The sequence below is a fragment of the Solanum tuberosum genome, unplaced genomic scaffold (assembly GCF_000226075.1).
Source record: "Solanum tuberosum cultivar DM 1-3 516 R44 unplaced genomic scaffold, SolTub_3.0 scf00022, whole genome shotgun sequence".
In the NCBI taxonomy this organism is placed as follows: Eukaryota; Viridiplantae; Streptophyta; class Magnoliopsida; order Solanales; family Solanaceae; genus Solanum; species Solanum tuberosum.
The window spans coordinates 1,254,189-1,261,781 of record NW_006238948.1 but is presented as its reverse complement, the minus strand read 5'-3'; the positions used below and the strand labels follow the sequence as shown (position 1 = coordinate 1,261,781).

The following is a 7,593-nucleotide window of genomic DNA, read 5'->3' as shown; positions in this document are numbered from 1 at the left end:
CCCGTATTTTCTCAACAATAAGGCAAATATCCGGTTGCAAAAATGAGATCCTTCATTACTAATGATAGCACGTGGGGTACCAAATCGAGAAAAAATATATCGCTTTAAGAACTGTACAACATTCTTACCCTCATTGTTGGGTAATGCTACAGCTTCTACCCATTTGGAGACGTAGTCGACCTCCACCAAAATGTACTTGTTTCCAAGAGAGCTTACAAACGGACACATGAAATCTATACCCCAAAGATCGAACAACTCAACTTCGAGGATGGGATTAAGAGGTAATTCATGCTTTCTTGATACTCCTCCTTGCTTTTGGCAAGGTATACATTGTTTTACAAACTCATGTGCATCTCGGTAAAGTGATGGTCAAATATAGTAGCCACTATGAAGTAGTTTTGCTGTTGTTCGCACCCCACTATAATGCCCACCAACAAGTGAGGTGTGACAAGCATTGAGAATTGCATTGACTTCCTCTTCCGCTATGCATCGACGAATTATATGGTCTGCACATTCTCTGAATAGATACTGTTCGTCCCAGAAATATTTCTTCACATCAAACAAGAACTGCTTCTGTTGGTAGAAATTCAGACCTTTGGGTATTAAGACAAACTACAAAGTTAGCAAGATCAGCATAACAAGGAGTGCTGCTTTGGGTTACCCACATCACTATTTCATCTAGAAATTCATCTACAATGTCCATTTCTTTGGGATCAATCATATGAGTTACCAACCGCGACAAATGATCTACCACTTGATTCTCACACCTCTTTCAATCATTTACCTCAAAATCAAACTCTTGCAACACTAAGACCCATCTAATCAACCTTGGTTGTGCATCCTTCTTAGCCATAAAATATCTAATGGTTGCATGATCTGTATATACCACCACTTTTGTTCCCAAAAGGTAAGCTCTGAATTTTTCAAACGCATACACTACCGGTAATAATTCTTGTTCCGTGATGGTGTAGTTCTTTTGCTCCACATTCAGGGTATTACTTGAATAATAAATTGAATGAAACAATTTCCCTTTTCATTGGCCAAGAACAGCTCCTAAAGCTACCCACTAGCATCACACATGAGCTCAAACAGGATACAGCAATCAGGGGCAATAATGATAGGAGTTGACACCAACTTTTCTTTCAAACATAAAAATGCCTTTAGACAAGCATCCTCAAAATTGAAAGTCGACTCCTTTTCTAACAATTGCAAAGAGGGTGTGCTATTTTGGAAAAATCCTTTATGAACCTCTTATAGAAACCTGCATGGCCTAGAAAACTCTGAACACCTTTTATCGAGATAGGAGGGGGAAGTTTGGCAATAAATTCAACCTTAGCTTGATCCACTTGCATACCTTTTCCTGAAATTTTATGCCCCAAGACAATTCCCTCCTTTACCATGAAATGACACTTCTTCCAATTTAGAACTAGGTTGGTTTCTACACATCTTTATAGCACCTGCCCAAGATGTCTGAGACAGTCTTCAAATGAATCACCAACAACTGAGAAATCATCCATGAAAACTTCCATCAAATCTTCCACCATATCGGAAAAGATAGATAGCATACATCATTTGAATGTTGTCGGGGCATTACATAACCCAAAAGGCATCCTTTTGAAAGCAAATGTCCTATGGGGACATGTGAAAGTGGTCATCTCTTGGTCTTCCGGTGCAATGGAAATTTGGTTGTATCCTGAATAACCATCCAAAATGCAATACAACCCACGTCCCGCAAGCCTATCAAGCATTTGGTCCATAAATGGCAATGGAAAATGGTCTTTCTCGGTCCATGCATTTAGCTTCCGATAATCCATGCATACTCACCAGCCAGTAACCGGTCTCATAGGGACAAGTTCACCTTTTTCATTTGGAACTACTATGATCCCTCATTTCTTTGGTACACATTGCACAAGACTCACCCATTTGTTGTCTGCAATCGGATATACTACACCTGCATCTAACCACTTAATGATTTCTTTCTTTACTACCTCTTGCATTGCCGGATTTAGCCATCTTTGATGCTCAACACTCGGTTTGCATTCGCTGTCCAATTGAATTTTATGAGTGCAAATCCCCGGGGGAATACCTTGGTAAACCCAACTTTAAATAGCTCAGGCAAGAACCCTCTTCAAGCCTAGACACTTGTTTTACCTACTTGTTCTCATCAATGCTTTCTAATTCTTGTTTCCTCAACAACTCCATTTGAGACATGATTTTGCAAATATTCTCATCCCGCTCTTTCTCTTTATCAATTTGTTCCTTCTTCATCCTGAAATTCAATAGAGATACTTGGTCCTCTTGAGTGTACCAAGCCCGATTAATCTTTGTCATTTCGTCAAGAAGGGTGGATGCTACTTCAAATGGTTGTAACATTATCCCTCTTCGGACAAGCTGGTCAGCTACAACTTTGTTCACTGAGTCTAAACTCCAATAAAAGTATTGTAGTATCACGTTACCCAGAAGCCCATAAGTTGGACACTGTGACAGCAACTTTTAAAATCTTAGCAATGTTTCTTGAATCGGTTCCCCGTCTACTCTCTTGAAGTTCTGAATATTGTCTCGCAACTTCACCATCTTCGAGGGTGGAAAGAATCTTATGTAGAATGCCTCAGTAAGTTCTTCCCAAGACAAAATGGAATCCCTTGGTAAATCTGCTAGCCATTTGGTCGCTTCCCCCATCAAAGAAAACGGAAACAGCCGAAGCCGGACTAATTCTTGCAAGATATTCTTGAGAGAGAATGGGCTACATATGTCCACAAAGTTTCGAACATGCTCATGAGGATCTTCATGATCCAGCCCTCTGAATACACCTTTCATTTTCAATAGTTGCCGCATCGTGCTAATCACATAGAATGTAGCATATCCAACGACCGGAGGTAAGCAAATACCACATACGCTACCTAATTGAACTTCATTGACATCATTTAAGTTTCCAACATAATCTTGGTCGTCCAATTGGTTCACGGTGCTTCCGTTCACACTCATTTTGTCACATATTCTCAAACAACCAACAACAAACGCAAACAAAGTAAGTCAATCCAACTACACTAAGATTAGATCATAGCTATACTTCAATAAGAGAATTCTAAACACCACTGCCCGGCTGCGGCGCCATTTTTGATAACGCTCAACTACACCTCATCCAATACTAGGTGTAGGCGATCGCAATCTATTATAAACCAACAAAGAGTTGGGGTCGATCCCACAGGGAGTGATACAAGTTAGAATTGAGTTACGAAGTGAAAGGCATGTTCTAATCGATTGTAGGAATAGAAATTATCGAAATCATGTAACTAAATCAAAGGATTGACAACAATTGTCAAATGGGGGGTTAAGATTTGTCAATTGACAACTAAGAAAAACAAAGAAGTAATTAAGTAGATAAGGGATACTTGGAGTGTCATCGATTAATTTCCAATTTTGCTATACGGGTGATTATTAATTATCAAAGTTTGTTGGGTGTTCGTGGGTAGGCTAGTCTTTAAATGTAATAGTCATCTCTCGATCAACTACTAGGAATCAAGTGATTTCTCTCGAACCTCAACAAGAACATACTATGAACAACCCATTACCTCAATTCATCTACTCTCTCGAGCTAGAAGGTAGTTTCAGATTAAGATTCACTCTCTCGAACTGAACCCATAACAACCCAATCACTACAATCATCAATTGGTAATCTTAACTCTAAGACCTCTCTCTCAAACAAGCATAGAATACTAAGGGGTCGTTTGGTAGAACAAAAAATAACGCAGGGATTAATAACGCAGGGATTAGTAATGCATGGATTAGTAGTGCTGGGATTAGTAATGCAGGGTATATTTTTTATCAAGTGTTTGGTTCAATGCTTTTGACCTCATCTTGTGTTTGGATTAAAACTCTACAAAAAGCTTCTTTCCAATTATATCCTTGCATTGTTATGAGATTTTCTATTTTATGTAATCGATTAGATAATTGTCGGGACAATATTATTTTTTTTATGAGCTTCTAACTAGCTAGGAGAAACAATTTTGTTGTCATGTTTGCGATTTTCTCACTTGAATTATTTGAGGGTAAACAATTATTATCTTAATAAATTAATCACTTAAAACGTTAATTTTTCATTTAGAATAGATAGATCATCTACTTTAAAACCGAAAAGATGATAAACAATAGTAAAATCGAATAAATCATCTACATTTACGCATAAAAATTACAAGTTGTAGTTTAAATATGTATGTAATTTATAAATTGTTCAAAATACAAATAATTAGAAACCACATATAAATCAACAAATAATATATTAAATTAAGATCACAAAAGTCATGTGGTGATATATTTGTCATTTCAATTAGTAAATGTTAAAGAACTCACATTTTAAATATTGTATTGAAATGTATTGCATTTATTTATTAACAAACAACTCTCTCTAAATAATAAAATTTGTAAGTTAATTTGTTTAAATAAATTTTCTAGTACAAATATAAAACATAAAATCAAGAAAATAAATAAAATGATTTGAGGGATATTTTTATCTTTACATAAATAATCCCATGGTATTAAATCCAATGTATAACAAATACCACCAAATGGAAGGTATTAGTAATACATCTTATAATACCGTGTAGGGTGTATAACTAATCCATGGATTAGTAATACTTAACCCCAAAAATTCTACCAAACATAGTACTAAATAATATTATACATAATAAATGACTTATTTCTCCTAATACCTCCTACCAAACGACCCTAAGTTAGAATTGCATTTTCCAACTACAATTCATAAATTGAACCTCAATTACCAATAACACCCACTTCCAAACATCAACTAAATCAGTAATTACTAATACCCATAAGCTAATTAAAGCAATTAATCACATAATCACACTCCCAAGATTGGGAGTTTTAGCCACACATCAGAAAAAGAAAGAAATCAATACCAATTACGTTCTCCATAGCTGGGTATTAATCTCTGAATCTTTACAATGCTTCAATTTAGCTTCAACTCTAAAACCCAACTCAGAATCTAGTAGAATAACTCTTCAAAGCTAAGCAAAAGCAATGTTTTCGTTCAAAACTCTGACTCTAACAATGATAACCTCCTTTTTTCTCTTCTTAAAAATCAATTTATACGTTCTCAGAATTTGGCCTTTGGGGTCGTTCGGCGGTATAAGTCGATTGTCGCCGAACAAGTTGGCGATGCGCCAAACGCTTCTTTCCATCGCCTTTTTATCTTGCATAATCACCATTTTGGTACGGTAATATTAGGCGGTCGAGGTCGGGATCGTCGACCTGATCGGCGATTCGCCATTTGTCCTTTCTAATCGTTGTTTTTGCCTGTGTCTGCACCAACAGTTCTGTAACATTAGGCGATCTGAGTGGATGTCGCAGATCCATTCGCCGAAAGTTCAAATCCATCGCTAAGTTGGCTTCTCCCAAGGGCTGGCAGTATGGAACTTTTGGTGAGCTGAAATGCCACTCGGCCAGTTGCCGAGTAGCTTTGGCAATTCTCAGCTTTCACTATCTTCAGCCTTTTTCATCTTTTTCCCTAGTTTTGTCCTTGCCTTGCTCTTTTGCCTTTATATCTGCATATTAACATTAAAACATCAGTTTAGAACACAAAATAGGTATTGAGGACACTAAACGATGTATAACAGGCCCTAAATGAGTCTATATCCAAGACTCATCAACGGATCCCCTTTAAAACTTGTTTCTCAGAAAGGCTAAAAAATTTGGCAGAGGCAATGGAACCACGTTATCTGTTGGGGATATCACAACTAATGTAACTGCGAATTGTTTTAACTCTACGCATCTGGACTCCGGCAAGTAAGAAATTGACCCTTCTACTAGTTTGTGATAAGGGAACTCACTTTCTCTAAGTTTTAATATTCTTGTAATGACTATATGGATATGTGCTTCCATGAGAAAACTTCTTGGAGCTTGCTTGCCTAATCCCAAAGTACATTATAAGCATCCTCCACTTTTTTATCCAAATGCTTGTCTACAGGCTTTCCATCATCCCGACAACTAGAATCATCAACAACATGACCAAATATATCAACATTGGAGTTCCAAAACACATACGGAAATACCATTGCAACCTTATTTAACAGTCCAAAACCCAATCTTTTATTGTGTACACGTTTTGTTGAGGGAACTCTGGAATGAACCTAATAGAACCACTCTTCAAAACTCTAAGAGGAATGGTGTACAATGCCATATATCTCTGAAACAATTGGCCCATAGTAATCATCTTCACACTATCTCTACTATAACGAATGGCATGCGTAGTTTTTTCAAAAATATTAGGCACATTTTCAGTTAGGGCATGAACTAATCTTCCATTTCCACCGGAAAGAAGTAATGATCCCCTCCCATGTTCAAAATTTGGGGTAATCTTGGTCCCAAAATGCTAAGGAATGTTGTGAAAGAAAACCTACATTTGCATATTTAAAATTTGCCAGATACTAGTTAAACAAGCTCATCTCCTCATCATTCATTGCAATACCAAAATCCTTTCACAAAGTCTTTGATTCCTCTCCAAGAGAAGCAACCTAGGATAACTTTTGTCTGACCTTGCTTTCCTTTTCCAAAAGTTCGTTGTAAGCAGCATCTAATTTTTCATCCAAATACTCATCTACGGACTTTCCATCAACACGATAGAGTGGACATTGGTCGCTCATCTTATGAAGTGTATACTGCAATTTTCATGCCAGTCAAAACACTCCCTCCTAGATCAGCAACTTTCACCTTATTCCCTCCTTCCATATTTTTTTTATACACCTTCCACCTATACGCTTTCATCCCTCCAAAACAATAACCTCAAACCCAAATAACATCAGTTTCCTTGCAGCCGCCAACCCAGCAAGACCTGCCTAGATAAAAATCACTGTCTTTACTTGGCTCAGCTGGAATCCTATTCTTGATAGCCAGCGCCACCCCAAAATTAATATACGCGTATGATAACAAAAATTTATAGGCAGAATCCAATAACCCACTACACCGTTTAGGTATAACATCACCAAACATATCCTTCTTCACCCAAATCGACATGTTTTCACGCCATTTTGTAATAATGTGATTCCTAATTAAAATATAGTTACATTGTTTTATCCCGCTAACTACACTAACAACTTCAACTTCCATTTCCTCATCTGTTAACGAGTCAGACGGAAACCCATCCATTAATGCAACTAAAGCCTCAGAAGTTGGCTCTTTATTTAAACAAACAATCTCATCCTAAACAACTCCCCTTCTCGAATTCTTACTTCTAACCACTTTAGAATCAACATTTATATAAGAAAAATCTAAAATTTGCACTCGGGTTTTGCTAACTTTAACTGAACGAGATAAAGAAACCAATATCGATTGTTCTTCATTGATATTGTCAAGAAAACCACTGGAGACCTGATCCAAAGAATGTTTACTATCTAGCCTACCTTGTCTTCTCTTCATGTGGATAGATATATGATGGAATTATTTTGGGATTGAACCGGAATTAGGGTTAGGATTAGAATTTTGGAAGTGAATTGAAATTGGTAGTACAACTACTGTTCTGGTTTTAATTAGACAAATGAATTGGGAATCGGAGAGGAATTGTTTTATCTAAATTCAAGC

The 7,593-nt window shown here is 37.0% G+C and overlaps 1 pseudogene; it reads right to left on the bottom strand.

Moving 5' to 3' along the window:
- Nucleotides 1–5,924: 5,924 nt before the first annotated feature.
- On the bottom strand, nucleotides 5,925–7,431 carry LOC102582581 (protein FLOWERING LOCUS D-like; annotated as a pseudogene).
- Between the last annotated feature and the right edge of the window lie 162 nt (nucleotides 7,432–7,593).